At 55.5% G+C, this 15,299-nt stretch overlaps 1 protein-coding gene and 2 long non-coding RNA genes across 3 annotated transcripts in view; 2 read left to right on the top strand and 1 right to left on the bottom strand.

The window, feature by feature from the left end:
- The window catches only part of LOC111558930, a 47,712-nt gene extending 38,983 nt beyond the window's left edge, over positions 1-8,729 (top strand). The window contains exon 3 of the long non-coding RNA XR_006593995.1: positions 5,981-8,729. This is a non-coding gene — a long non-coding RNA (uncharacterized LOC111558930). The remainder of the gene's footprint in view (positions 1-5,980) is intronic.
- LOC123383782 (MAP/microtubule affinity-regulating kinase 3-like) overlaps positions 1-15,299 on the top strand; it is a 154,167-nt gene that overhangs the window by 16,175 nt on the left and 122,693 nt on the right. The window lies entirely within an intron of this gene.
- Positions 11,654-14,663, bottom strand: LOC123383794. Its single transcript, XR_006594005.1, has 3 exons — positions 14,375-14,663; positions 13,380-14,077; positions 11,654-12,220 (listed from the first exon to the last, which is right to left on the bottom strand). It is a non-coding gene; the product is annotated as an uncharacterized LOC123383794 (long non-coding RNA).

Raw genomic sequence — 15,299 nt, 5'->3', positions numbered from 1 at the left:
TCTGGGATGGGCGCAGAAGGGACAGCTGCTGCTCTAATCATGGCTGATGATGATGGTGGTGATGCTGTCCTCCTCTGGGACCCAGGACTACAGGAAAGTTGCGGTCTGGGGTTGCAGAGTGCTGGGGGCAAAGCAGGCACGAGGTGAGCGAGATTTCAACAGCACCGCTTTCTGCTTCCATCTGTTTAAGTCTCACTTAGTCTGTCTGGGTTTCCCTGGAGCCGCACTTAATCCCTAACAGGGCAGGGTAAGTTCTGGGAGAAGGGAGAGCTAGCACTTAACTCATGGCCGAGGTCGGCCAGGAGGCCCCGCAGAGGCGGCCGATCTCACCCTGCCTGGTGCCACCACTTTGAAGCAAGCCTGGGCTGTGCCCTCGGGGGCAGCTGAGTGCAGGCAGGGGCCCGGCAGTTCTCATGCGTCCTGCTTTATTGCCCGAGAGACTCCTCCGCTGGCACTGTCTTTTTCCCTGGTGCTCCGAGATCCCTCTGCTCATTGCTCTATGCAGCCCCGTCTCAGATTGTGTTCTAAATTCTTCTTAGTTAAATGTTTGCCTCCTCCCTCTAGACTACGAGCAGCTCCTCCTTTGGGAAGGGAAGAGGAAGAATTAACATTAATTGAATGTGTGCCACGTGGAGGCCTTGGGGACGAGGAGTTCAAGGAGACCAGAGAGGTCCCATGCCTGCCCAAGGGCACACAGATTAAGAGCCACGGAGCTGGGATCTGGAGTTGGGACCCTCCCTTGCTCCCTCGCCCTGCGTGCGCTCTGTCTCATCCTGAAAGGAGAGGCCAGGCATGAGGAACACAAGTTGAAGTCAGAGAGGCTGGGGCTGAGAATGCCTGCTCCCACCAAGGGTCAGGTTGCTCATCTGTAAATGAGACACAGCGACGGTCACCACCTCTCAGAGTGATCCTAAGGATCCAGTGAGGTCTGGAGGGAGGGAGGAAGAGGGACAGAGAGTCCTCACCCTGTCCCTTGGGGCCTGAAGGTCACTACCGCTGGAGACTGCCCAGTCAGCCCCAGGCACACCCTTCTCCCTGAGCTGGAGTGTCAGCGGCAGGCCCTTGTGCGTTACGTCCTCACACTGTCCCTGTGCCAAAGGAGTGCCTTCCAAAGAGCATGCCCCCGTGGCCAAAAAGAGTTCTGAAAGCCTTCCTAGGAAAGTGGGGAGCAGGAAGGGGTCTGCCCTTTGCCCCTACCCGAGTCATTGACCGGTTCCCAGGTGGGCCCACAGAGAACCCAGGAAATGGTCCTTAGCTCACAAGGTGGGGTGTGATGGCCTTCTGTGCTGACAGAGAGGCCAACAGAAATGCTGTGCTGTGCTGTGCTGTGCTGGGAAAAGCAAAGCCCACGCCACGTTGGAAAATCAGGGTTCCAACCCACTCTTTTTTTTTTTTATTAATGTTTATTCAGTTTTTGAGAGACAGAGAGTGAGTGGGGAGGGGCAGAGAGAGAGGGGGAGACACGGAATCCAAAGCAGGCTCCAGGCTCCCAGCCGTCAGCACAGAGCCCGACACGGGGCTCGAACCCACACACCGCAAGATCGTGACCTGAGCCGAAGTCGGACGCAAACAGACTGAGCCACCCAGGCGCCCCCAACCCACCCTTAATCCTGGCACCCCATAGTCAGCCTCATCGTCGTCCAGCGTGATCAGTATCCCTACCACCGCCCTCATCCTGTGCCCGTCGGAAGCCAGACTGCCCCACGTGCACTGTGTGAGGGTCCAGTTCTCTGGGTCCCTTTCGAAGGATGGGGTTGGAGGGACCAAACAATGTGCTCACGTGGGGAGGTGCTTTTTATTTTCCATTTCCTTTTTAAAATCTACATAACATAATATTCGCCATTTTAACCATTGGTGTGAGGTGGAGAGGCATAAGTAACCGTCCCCACCATCCACCTCCGGAACTTTTCCATCTCCCCAAACTGAAACCCTGTCCACATTAAACACATCTCCCCAGGCTTCTCCCGGGCCGCCCCCCGCCACCCCGGCGCCTGCAGCCACCATTCTGCTTTCCGTCTCTGAGTTTGATGACTCTAGGGACCTCATACGAGTGAAGCCATGCAGTGTTTGTCCTTTTGTGATGGGTTCATTTCACTTCGCATAATGTCCTCAACGTTCATCCACGTCGCAGCATGTGTTGGAACTTCCTTCTTTTTTAGGGCTGCGTGATACTCTATCGTATGGCTCGGTCACGTTTTGTTCTCTCCATTCATCCATCGTTGGACACTTGGCTCGTTTCTGCCTTTCAGCCACTGTGAATCACGGTGCTCTGAGCGTGGTGTAGAGATGTCTCTTTGAGACGCTGCTTTCCATTCTTCCGGGTACCTGCCCGCAAGTGGAATTGCTGGATTGTAATGATAATTCTACAGTAAGTTTTTTGAGGAACCGCCCTACTGTTTCCCACAGCTGCTGCACCAGGTTACGTTCCACCAGCAGTGCACGCATTTCCCCCACATCTTGCCCAGTGCTGTTCTGGGTTTTGGTAACCGCCATCGCTTGGGTGCGACGTGGTATCTCATTGTGGTTTTGGTTTGCATTTGCCTAAGTTGAGCATCTTTTCGTGTGCATTCCGGTCATGTGTATCCGTTCAAGCCCTTCATACGTTTTTTTCATTGGGTTGTTGTTGTTTTTTTCTTGTTGAGTTTTAACAGCTCTTTATTCTGGATCTCAATCCCTTACCAAATTCATGATTTACCAATATTACCTCTCATTCCGTGGGTTTTCTTCTCGCTCTGTCGACGCGTCCCCTTATATACAAAAGTTTGTACTTTTGATGAATTCTGGCGTAGCTGTTTTTTTCCCTTGGGTCCTGTGTATGTTTTGTCTCTGACTGCTTTAGTATTATATCCAAAAAAATAATAATTGCCACACCCTGGTGTCATAAAGTGTCATAAAGCTTTCTGTATGTTTCTAAGATTTTTATAGTTTCAGTTCTAATGTTTAGGTCTTTGATCTGTTTGAATTAATTTTTTATATGGTGTGACGTTTGGATCTGACTTTATTCTTCTGCATGTGGAATCCAGTTTCCATGACCCCATTCGTTGAACACTGACCTTTCACCCTGCAGTGGTCTTGGCCCCCTTGTCTCAGACCATTTGACCATGTATGTGAGGGTTTATTTCTGGGATCTCTGTTCTATGCTGTGTTTGTAAAGTTTTATTGGAACATGGCCATACCGTTCACTTATGTATTGTCTACAGCTGCTTTGGAGAGAAAACAGAGTCAGAGTAGCTGTGACAGAGAAAGTCAGGCTCTGGGGGCAGCTGGGTGGCTCAGTCGGTTAAGCATCTGACTCTTGATTTTGGCTCAGGTCGTGAGCTCTTAGTTTCGTGGGTTCAGACCCAGCATTGGCTCTGTGCAGAACCAGCTTGGGATTTTCTCTGCCCCTCCCCTACTCATGCTGTCTCTCTCTCTCTCTCTCTCTCTGTGTCTCTCTCTGTCTCTTTCTCTCAAAATAAATAAATAGACTTTAAAAAAAAAGAAAGAAAGAAAGAAAAGAAAGAACATTAGGCTGCCAAAGGCAATATTACCGTCTGGCAATATGGTCCAGTCTCCTCTGCCTGCATGGCTCTGGGACGTGAGCTCCCTGGATGGCTTCTTCCATTTTCCCCTGGCAGGCAGTGCAAGGTTCACCACCTAGTAGGTGCTCCACCACCTAGTAGGTGCTCTGCCAGTGGTGTGGGTTTGTTGCCTTCTGTTGACCGGGAGGATTTTCAATGGCCTCTGCCTTGGTACACTTCCAGACACATAGTGGCAAAGACGTTAAAGTACTACAGGACCTCTCATTCATTCCCTAGGGGCCCTTCGTTTTTTCCCTGGTGGCCCCTCCTTCACGCCTCAGGACTTCTCCTTCCCTATTGATTTGGCTAGAGGAGAAACTGAGATGCATAGTTGAACTATTTCACAGCATCCTGGAGGCTCCCTGCTGCACCAGATGTTAACCTTTTAGTTGCTGAATTTGGGGAAAGTGGGGAGCAGTTCCAGGCAGGCAGCCAGGCAGTGGGAGGGGCTCAAGGCAACTTACCAACCAGACAAGGGCGTTTTACTGGTTAACAGTACCGTGAATAGCACTGAGGCAAAGGCCTACAGCAGGCCATGGTCCATGGGCAGTGCCCACTCCAGGCGCCTGGCCCCGGCCACTTGTTGGGGCCACAGATGCAGTCACAGGGGCCAATGTGTTCTGACAGCCTCCAGTCCAGGTGCTGGAGTGTTCCACTCCCCAGCGCCTCTGCTGGCGAGACAATGCATTACCGTCCTGCTTTACAGATGAGGAAATATGTTCAGAGATTTATCTGCGGTCACAGAGGGAATGGGGACACCCCCCCGGGGACATCTTGGGGGTCCAGACCCCTGAGCGACACTGTGACTCAACCCCATTTCTTGCAAGACTCCCATCCTGAAATAGGGCCCCGCCGAGCACCCGGACAGGTAGAATGTCCTGGAGCAAGGAGGGAGAGGACTTGGCCACAGGAACAGGAGAGGGGGTGCAGCGGGGATGGGGGAAGGGAACAGGCTAAGCCAGGCCAGGCCCACATAGGCAGCAACCGGACGGTCTGAGCATTTCATTGCCCACTCAGCCATGGCACACCCCAGCTCAAAGATCATCTCTTCTGGCTCCCTTTAAACAATAGAAAGAAATCCAAACCTCCTGGCCTTCAAAGGCCTCACCCGAGCTGTCCAGCGCCTTCAGCCCACCTGCCCAGCACCCTCAGGGCTCACCCACACCCCACCCTGCCCCCTTACCCCACTAGCTGAAATACCACCTTCTCTCCAAATCTCCCCGGTGCTTGGCCCTCCTCTTTGGCACTCCACCATCTCTTCCGGGTCACACGGTCTGAAATTTTTTATTTTCAAAATGTCAAACCCATAGAAAAACTGGAACAACAACATGATAAGTCCTCCTATAGAACTTTGCCTGGGTTCCCCAACTGTCAGCATCTCCTGTGAGTGGCCACTGCATCCCTCCCTGGGAATACACACCAGTCTACACCTTTTGCCAACCAGCAGGCTGTAGATGCTGTGACAGCCTCCCCCCCAACACCTGAGCACAGGGCTGCCGTCCTGGGGAACCTCACCTAGGAAAAACGACACTAACTCAGTAACTTCATCCGCAGCGTTCAGGTTCAAAAAACAACACAGGAAGTCATCCTCTAGATGACCAATTAAAGCTGTAATGGGGCTGACGTGCCTTTGGCCAGTGTTCCCAGCCCAACGGGCGCCTGCTGACTCTGTTTGAGGTGTATCCTGGCAGAACTGTTTTGTGCATCGTCAGGTACACACGAGCACAAAGCTGGTGGCGCTCTGCATACATCTTCCTCTCTCAGAAATAGAATTACACTGCGTGCGGAATGTTTTGCAACTGCCTTTGTACTCCCAGAACTTTTCCACATGTCATCCTGTGACCTGCAGCTTAGGGTGTCCCACAGCGTATCTTTGCCAGTCCCCCACGGAGGTTCACGTCCAGCTTGCTTTCCTTTTATTTGACCAGCCCTCGCCACATCGGCAGCGTGGCCGGCTCCCCAGGGAGCCCCCTTGCTGCCAGCAGCCACCCCCCCCCATCCTGCAGGAGACCCTAAAACTCCCAGAGTGTTGACGTCTCGTGCCCTCGCTGCCACAGCCCCCAGGCCGAGGACAGCGTCCAGCTCCGTAAACAGCACCAAAAGGCAACGTTTGAAGGATCCTCGTTCTGCACCGCGCTCTCCTCTGGGTGCTGCGCCTGCTGGTATTTCTGTAATCTTCCCACACCCTCCGAGGTAGGGAAGCATTACATTCACTTTACAGATGCACACGTCAAAGCCCACAGAGGTCACCGAGGTGGTCAGTGTCACAAGGCAGTGAGGTTGGCTCTAGGGTCTGTGCATTTAACTACTGCCCCTTCGATGTGACACCGGCTCAACTGAATTGAACCCACCCACCCCAGCAACCAGCTTCAGTGTTTGTCCTGTCGCTACTAGCCCCTGCCTTCTTGCCTCACCCCCAGACCCAGGCAAAGGGGCAGCCCACCGGGATACGTGTCTGCCTCCATCGCCTCCTCCAAGCTGTGTGACCAAAGCTGGCTACTCGCCGTCTCTGAGCCTCGGTTTTCTCACCGTGAGTGGGGCTGGCAGTGGGAGACCCTGTTGTGGAGGCTGACCTTGGGCGGCACCCCACCGCTCCGGGTGAACAGTCAGGAGCTTGATAAGAGGGCGTTCCCTCCCCCAGAGAGCCCTGTGGGGCCCAGCTGCCTGCCACCCAGTGACTGATGTTCAGGTGCTGCAGCGCGAAGCCAGAGCAAGTTTATGATGCTCTAGCTGGTTTTTAATCACAGCAAGATGAGAATTTGGCAGATTGAGACACCGACTCGTGCGACAAACATTGTCTGGTGTCTCATTTGTCTTTCTCTGGCTTCAGTGGTGATGCAGGGGGTGGGGCTTCCACTCTGGGGAGCACCCCCCTCAAAGTCCCTCAGGCCTCTTCCATCTGCCCATGCCTACCGAGCACCAGCTCCAGCCTTGAGGGAGAGGGACGCAGGGACTGGCCTGCAAGGGATCTCGGAAGCCCCTGCCAGGAGGCTCCCTCCGTCTGAGCGCCACTGCATGCCTGGCACAGCCCACCTTCTGCTGGGTTGACTGTCTGGCCCGTCCCCCAGGGGTGTCACCGCCTAAGAAGCTCTGTGTCTGCGATGGCAGATGCTCAGAGGTGTCCAGATCTCCTCCACTCAAGCGTCGCCTCCTCAGGGAAGTCCTCCCTGACCACCGTAGACAGACTGTTCCCTTCATGGCTCTCAGGGCTGGGGCAGAGTTTTCCCCACTCTGTCTGTCAGTTGTCTGTCTGACCACTGACAGTGGTCACCATCACCTGCATGGCACTTGACCCATGCTGGGGACCCTGATAGGACATTTACGGGCGTAAACAGTCCCGACAGCCTCACTTTTCGGACGGGACACAGAGAAATTCAGGAGTTGCCCCAGGCCACACAGCTCAGAAAGAGCCAGACCAGCTGGTAACGTGTGGGCATTCCTGGTCTGTGCCGCACTCCTCGGGGGGCGAGGACCCTGGCGGGCACTCCATCGGCATTTGTGAACTGTTGCCCTGGCAAATGCTGGTCCACGTGCTGGGGGCCTGGGAGGAAGCTGTCAACTCTGTGCATCATGGACACAAGAAAGAGACGGGGGGGGGGGACAGCAGAAGAGGGATGGCATGTCAGCTTTGCCACAGAGGCTGAGTAAGAGTCCATCTGGCAGATGGGCGGAAGGAAGGGCAGCCCAGGCAGGGGGAACAACATTTGCAAAGCACGGCAAGTGCAGGAAGCCTCGATGAGAGTGGAGGGCCACCCATGTGCAAAGCATAAAGGTTGGGGAACATGGCAAAAACAAAATCACTCAGTGTACTAGACAGCTCAGGCTGATATGACAAACCACCACAAGCTGGGGGTGTAAGCAACACACATTTATTTCTCACAGTTCTGGAGGCTAGGGAGTCCAAGGTGAGGGGGGTCGGTGAGTTCAGTTTCCGGAGAGTTCTCTTTCTGGCTGGCACGTAGCCGCTTCTTGCTGTGCCCTCACGTGCCTGAGAGAGGAGCGGGGTCGTCGGTCTCGCTTTCTCTTCTCGTAAGGACTCTAATCCCATGGGGGCTCCACCCACATGGCTTCATCTAAGCCTGTTTACCTCCAAATCCCATCATATTGGGGTTAGGGTTTCAACATATGAATTGTGGGGGACACAAACATCCAGTCCATAACACGCGGCTGTATTAAGCAGAAAGAGTTGTAATACAGGGGGTCAGGAGCCTGCCGACATCACCAGAAAGTCTGGAGGTCCAGGCCCTCAGGAACCAGCCCAGAGCAGCACTGCAGAACTGGCCCGGATCAGCCTCTGCCACAGTCACGAAGGTGGGGGTCAAGAGGCTGGCGCTGGGCCCCCAGATGCTGCTGGAGGAAAAGCCAGACCCTCCTCCCAGACACAGGAGATGAGGCATAAGAGCAGGGAAGGGCCTGGGCTGGGGAAGCGGGGCGGGCAGCGGGGCACATTGACCCATGACTATGCGAGGGCCCTGAAAAGCCCAGGGAAGGACATCCCAAGCCCTCGCTGCAGGGAATGAGCTCTCCAGCCTCTGCAAGGCAGGCAGGAAGTTGGTGTGGATGTCCCTCTCCAGCACACCTCCCTGGGTGGTGGGGGCCCCAGATTGCTTTTTCCTTACGTGCTTCCTGGGCTCTCCGGTCCCCTCTGACACTTCTCTGCTTAGGGATGACAGCTGAGCGGGTAATTCCCCCCAGCCATCCTCATTGTTCACTGCAGGGCCGGCTGGCTGTTCCCTGGGTAAGCTCTTTAAGACGATTCATTTGCATCTCCCTTTCACCGGTGCCCTGCCCCACCCAGTGTAACTCTCCAAACCCACTGCTCTAGAAGCAGAGCATAAATCTGTCAGGCTTCTGCAGCGTGTCCCAGACGCTCGGCAGTCCAGGAAGTGCCTATGGCTGGGCTATCAGGCAGCTTTCCGGGTTCAAGAGACAGGAAGAGCTTTGGCCAAAATCATCCCAAGAGGATTAGAGGTGGGGTGAGGGTCAGGGCGGCCTAGTGCAAGCGGGAGCCAGGCCAGCACGACGGGGGTTCAGGAGAGGAACTGGCAAACAGGCGTGTTGCCTCTGTTGGAATAACTCAGCCACAGGTGTAGGCGTTTTCCAGGTGACAAAATATTGCAAACCTCGGGAAAATAAAAAGAGCCTAGGGGCACCTCTGTGGCTCAGTCAGTTAAGTGTCCGACGCTTGATTTCGGCTCAGGTCATGATTTCGTGGTTCGTGAGATCGAGCCCCACATCGGGCTCTGTGCTGCCAGCACGGAGCCTGCTTGGGATTCCCTCTCTCCCTCTCTCGCTGCCCCTCCCCAGCTCACACACACACACACACACACACACACACACTCTCTTTTTCTCTCTCTCTCAAAAATAAATAACCATTAAAAAAAAACTAAAAGACAAGAGCTTATACTTACATGGCACTGTCTGTGTGCCCAGAATCATTCTAAGACACTGAATGAACCCACCCACCATCCAGATTAGCTGGCATTTATTTTATTTTATTTAAAAAATTTTTTTAATGTTTATTTTTGAGAGAGACAGAGACAGAGACAGAGACAGAGACAGAGCATGAGTGGGAGAGGGGAAGAGAGAGAGGGAGACACAGAATCTGAAACAGGCTCCAGGCTCTGAGCTGTCAGCACAGAGCGCGACGCGGGGCTTGAACCCACGAACCGCGAAATCATGACCTGAGCTGAAGTCTCACACTCAACCAACTGAGCCACCCAGGCGCCCCAGAATAGGTGGCATTTATATTGTGCCATAAAAGGGGGGCAGGGAGAGGAAGCTAGTACTCTGGGGCTGCCCCGGCCCCTGCCAGGGTGGACGGTCCCTCACACATGTATGTGCATTGGCCACAGAGTCCCCATGCATTGGAGGACCGTGGTAGACTGTGTCTGTACCCTACGCCCCTGCAACCCACGCCCTGGACATGCCCTTCCACAGTTGCTGTCTAGAGGTCTATATCCATGATCAGAGAGCCCCAGAGGGACATGTTGGCCCTGTGACCCCTGAACTTGGAGGAGGCCACACCCTCCCGACCTGCGTCCTGTCCATCGTCACTCACATTGACCTTCAAGACGTTTCCCGACTCGGGGGCTATCACCTGCCGGCTCCTCTGCCTCAACCCCAGCAGAGGGGCTGTGTGGTCCAGAAGTTACCGTTTCATTTGTGGGCTTTGCACGAATTCTATCAGACGGCACTTACCTATTTAGCACCGTGCCCTGTTTGGATCCCTGTGGTGTTTTCAAGCTTTGGCCGCGCTAAGAACGCCTGGAGAGCCTACACGCACATGCAAAGGTGTGTCCCATGGCTTCTCGACCTTGCAGCCATTCGGCTCAGGATTCTAAACTCAGAGGGCTATGTGTCCACCCTGAGCTGGTAAGGGAGGCTCCCACCGAAGGCTGAGTCAGCAGAGGAGTGAGGACATTCCCTCAGAAGGGGAGTGTTTGCAGGAGGGGAGATGGCTGTGCGTGGCTGCCTGGTAACACAGGGAACACGCTCATCGCAGCCTGGGGACTGCAGACCGGAGGGCGGTGTGGGCATTTGTAACAAAGGGGCCCCCGAAGTGTCCACAGTTCTGACCCATAATTCTGCCTCTTGCAATACTCCTGAAGGATCTCCTCGTAGACGGAAACGAGGAAACGGCTGACAACATAGCTCTCGCACCCCCAAGTGTCAGCAAGAACACTGCTCTCTGAAAATAGGGGTTTCCATTCATGATTTACATCCCAGCCACATACTGGTGTTGAAGGGAGTGATTAAAAAGGAGAACGCCTGGGTGGCTCAGTCGGTTGAGCATTGACTCTTGGTTCTGTGTCAGGTCGTGATCCCAGCATAGCAAGATCGAAGCCCCACATTGGGGCTCCACGCTAAATGTGGAGCCTGCTTAAGAGTCTCTCCATCTCTTCCTCTGCCCCTCCCTGGCTCCTGCTGTCTCTCTCTCTCTCTCTCTCTCTGTCTCTCTCTCTCTCTCAAAAAACAAAAGTAGAGTTTTTAAAACATGAGGCAGAAGGATGCTCATGAAACAGTGGTCACGAAAAAGCTAACACAAAATGCCTTCAAAAAATTCACAAAAAGGCAGAGTGGTTCATTCCAGGTGGTGAGATTATGGGTGACTTTCGTTTCATTTGTACCGTGCTGTGATTTTCTAGGTGTTTAGAATTTCAAGGCTGTAAGGTATCAGTGGCAGCATGAGGGGCTGGTCCCCTGGGCTCCCTGGGTGAAGGACCCGGGAGCTTGGCTGCAGGCTGTGACAGGCCAGGCTGGCACACAGCGTGGGGAGGTACGGGTCCCTCGCGGGTCTTGCTGAGCCACATTCTGAGGCCAGCTGGCAGCGAGCCAAGGGCTCCATCGTCTCGTCCATGGCCACGGGGGTTACCTGGAGTGACAGACCCAGCGGCTCAAAGTTCTGGGAGATCAGGCAGTCGGAGGCAGAGTCCTAGACCTTGAGTGGAGGTCCTGGCAAAACCATACTGTTAAGAAAGCACTGACCACCCTGAGGCCATATTTGGGGTTCCCTCCTGATGTTGGGCAATGCTTCCTCTTGGAACGTGAGTAATGGAACCCGCTTTGGTCCTAATCCTGTGATATCTGTCACCTACCCGCTGTGTGGCCTTTGGTGAGGCACTTGGCCTCTCGGAGCCTGTTTAGTTCCTTCGTGCATAAGATGGAGACAGTAAGTCTCACCTGAACTGATTCCTGGGAAGATTAAACAAGTAGGAAGCGTCTAACTGCCCGCTGCCTTTACTTATCTGAATGATTCCTAGAGGGCCTGGACTTTGCCATTGGAGTGGGAAATGGTGTTGCTTTTCTCTACCACTGCCCTGATCAGCCCTGGCCCATCTTCTTCTGGCTCCTGGATGACCTCTGGGGTCACACGGAGGCCCCGAGGCCTCCCTGGTTCCCTGGTGGTCACCTGAGCCAAGCCACACCCGCTTCACATCGAAAATGGCAAAAGCAGCGAGGAGTGGCCAGGGATCTGCCAGCTTTGTGGCATCTCACATGGTCACTGTTGCTCTGGGCTGGCATTTCATTAAGATGTAAGCCTTCCCATAAAACCACCCGACCCTTCAACTATTTTCATCATTTCCGCTAACTCCGCACGGCTGGTTAGCTTTAATGGGTCACGGAGCTGGCACTGGACATCTCTTCTCAAGCAGATCTGAGATGATATATTTGGGAGAAGTGGATGCACACGTAGGATTGTGAGGGTGTGAACTCCAAGGCCTCGAACTTCCATAATGGCTGTTCCCCCCACCCCCAGACGTCTGTTCGGTCACTGGTTTTATGAATGTGTTTGGAGTGCGTACTCGGGGCCCAGCCACGCTCCACGGGAGCGAGAAGGGGACGTCATCTGATGCGGATGAATCGGGGGCCCATGGGCCGTAGCCCCCTGTAGGAGGCACCAGGCAGTGCAGATCCGTGGATTCTCCCCCAACACCCACTCATGTGCTCACAGCGGGTTAGCCCGCTGTGCCACAGGGAAGCAGCGTTGCCCCAGGGTTAAGGGCATGGCGTGGTGAAGGCTGAATTCCCTGCCCAACTCCTGCTGCTGTGTGACTTTGGGCACATTACTTGGCCTCATTCACCGGCACAATTTCGTGGAGCTGTGCTCAGGATTAAATGCGTCAAGAGCTCAGAACCATACTTGCATACAGCAAATGCTAAAAAAAAAAAATGGAGACTGATTACCCCAGGCCAGATGCTGGGTCGCAAATTAAGAAGGGTCCTGTGCCCCAGGAGGTGGCATGGGGGTGGGGAGCTGGGGAGGCACACACAATGCAGAGTCACAGTGGAGGTAGGGTAGTGGGGGGAGGTGACAGGGTGGGTCACAATGGGGTATGGGCAGTGGGAGCCCCGGGGGTGGGTCACAATGGAGTGTGGGCAGCGGGGGCGCCGGGGGTGGGTCACAATGGGGTGTGGGCAGCGGGAGCCCCGGGGGTGGGTCACAATGGAGTGTGGGCAGCGGGGGCGCCGGGGGTGGGTCACAATGGCGTGTGGGCAGCGGGGACGCCGGGGCTGGGTCACAAGGGGTAAGGGCAGCGGGGGCCCCGGGGGTGGGTCACAATAGGGTGTGGGCAGCGGGTTCCCCGGGGATGGGTCACAATGGCGTGTGGAGAGCGGGGACGCCGGGGGTGGGTCACAATGGGGTAAGGGCAGCAGGGGGCCCCGAAGTGGGTCACAATAGGGTGTGGGCAGCGGGTTCCCCGGGGATGGGTCACAATGGGATGTGGGCAGCAGGGCGCCAGGGGTGGGTCACAATGGGGTGTGGGCAGCGGGAGCCCCGGGGGTGGGTCACAATGGAGTGTGGGCAGCGGGGGCGCCGGGGGTGGGTCACAATGGCATGTGGGCAGCAGGTTCCCCGGGGATGGGTCACAATGGGATGTGGGCAGCAGGGCGCCAGGGGTGGGTCACAATGGGATGTGGGCAGCAGGGCGACAGGGGTGGGTCACAATGGCGTGTGGGCAGCGGGTGCCCCGGGGATGGGTCACAATGGGATGTGGGCACCTGGGCGCCAGGGGTGGGTCACAATGGCGTGTGGGCAGCGGGTGCCCCGGGGATGGGTCACAATGGGATGTGGGCACCTGGGCGCCAGGGGTGGGTCACAATGGCGTGTGGGCAGTGGGAGCCCCGGGTCCCCTTCCAGGGACTGCCCACCTGGTGGGGAAGGAATGCGCTGGGTGGAAACACTCTGGATATCACCCTCTCTTTCCTGTGCACCCACTGGGGACCAGACCTCAGCCAGTGGATGTCCCAGCTCTCCCTACCCCACCCTCCCCCCTGCTGTCCCCCTCCTCCCTTCTGCCCTGGCTCCGGACTCACCTGCTCTCACTGGCCACAGGTGCAGGGTCCATCATGGCCCCCTTCCCTTCATGTCTCACTTTGGCCACCTCCAGAAGCTGACTTGGATGACCACGCATAGCAGGCTCTTTTTGCCCAGATGTTGGGTCAACAGTAATCCATTATCTCACTGGAAAGTCTCAAGACACCACATAAAACCAAATCATGGCTCTGTGCCCTCTGTATACATGACACAGAACCCCAATATAACAGACTGGTGAGCAAGGAGGGGGGGGAGATCAGAGGGTCCCTAGTAATGGCCCCCGAGTTGGAACTACTGAGAGGCTTGTCACCTCTGGGTCCCCCAGGAGATTCACTCCTCTCTCCCCTTCATCCCCGACCAGAAACACTCCAGATTTGTGCCAGCAGACTGGTTGACTGTACTGTGTTTTAAAGGACAAGGAGTGCATAATTCACTCATTTATTCACTCAACAAACACGTTTACATGATGGTATATATGGTGGAGGTTCCAAGGGCCACAGGACCCAGTTCCTGCCCTTCAGAGCCGAGGCCACTGGGAATAGGTAAGGGAGCGTGGAGTGCAGTTCCAGAGTCAGGTTCAGATCGCAGCTCTACCGCTGACTCGCCATGTGACCTTGGGGAAGTCACTGAACCTCTCGGGGCCTCAGTCTTCCCACCTATCAAATGCATACACTAGTTTTGCCCGCCTCGAGGACAGCTGTGAAATTGAAATAAGGTCATTTAGAGAAGCTGTGAGAACACTGCCCAGGGCAAAGTGCGGCAAGTATTTACTGCTCATTTAGCGGCCATTACTGAGCACCTACTATGTGCCAGGCACCAGGGATGCAGCAGTGATGGAGACACTGATGGGGTGCTAGGCCCCGGAGGGGTAGACAGGTGAGCAGTGCGGAATACCCAGGAGACCCCAGGCGTGGGAAAGCAGAGGCTCCTGGGGATCACACTCCCTCCACCTTTTCCTGCCCTGAACCTACAGCTGCTGGCCCCTCCTGCTCACCTGCCAGCCAGACCCCATTGTCCTGCGGCATCTGGGGAGCGCTTTGCCAATTGCCTGCCTCAAAGGTGCACTTGTCCTAGCTCTTGCCAGCTGGGGGACCTCAGGACACTGTCGTGGCCTCTCATCACCTGCTTTCTTTCTGTGAGGGAGGACCCAGCCCCTTCCACGGGGGTTCAGCGAGGAGCAGGGGACAGAGTGGATGGCATCCAGCCAGCAGGGTCAGCTCCTGCGGTGACCGGGAAGCAGCTGGTCAGCTTTAAACACACCTGCAGGGGCGCCTGGGTGTCACAGTCGGTTAAGCGTCCGACTTCAGCCAGGTCACAATCTCGCGGTCCGTGAGTTCGAGCCCCGCGTCGGGCTCTGGGCTGATGGCTCAGAGCCTGGAACCTGTTTCCGATTCTGTGTCTCCCTCTCTCTCTGCCCCTCCCCCGTTCATGCTCTGTCTCTCTCTGTCCCAAAAATAAATAAACGTTGAAAAAAAAATTTAAACACACCTGCAGCTCTCCTGTGGCTCGCGGAGCGTCGTGGTCTGTGGTCTGCAGAGGTGGCCCAGGGCGGGTGATCTATCTGTGCCCCAGGTGTGGTGGAGGGGGTGAATTAAAAAGGTGGCTGGGTGGTAAATTTCTGGAAACACAAATTGGAAACCAGTGGAGGCTATTGATCTGCCTAATGGGAAGCCGATGGTTTCTGAGCGTGCAGACAGCTCCGGCACAGGCAGGTGGCAGGAATCGATGTGGCCCCTTCCCCGAGCTGATCGGCCCCAGGTGCACTGGGAACATGGGTCGGGGAGGGGCCGAGGAGGTGCCATACAGTTCTGTGTCTGAATCTTCCTCTTCTTGGCTATTGAGAACACCCAGGGCAGAGGAGACCCCGCGGCTTTCTGTGCCTGTGTGGACTCCAAGGCTCTAAGTTCCTGTCAGGTGGC

This window comes from Felis catus, chromosome A2 (assembly GCF_018350175.1).
Source record: "Felis catus isolate Fca126 chromosome A2, F.catus_Fca126_mat1.0, whole genome shotgun sequence".
Classification (NCBI taxonomy): Eukaryota; Metazoa; Chordata; class Mammalia; order Carnivora; family Felidae; genus Felis; species Felis catus.
This window is presented reverse-complemented; position numbering and strand designations above follow the sequence as displayed.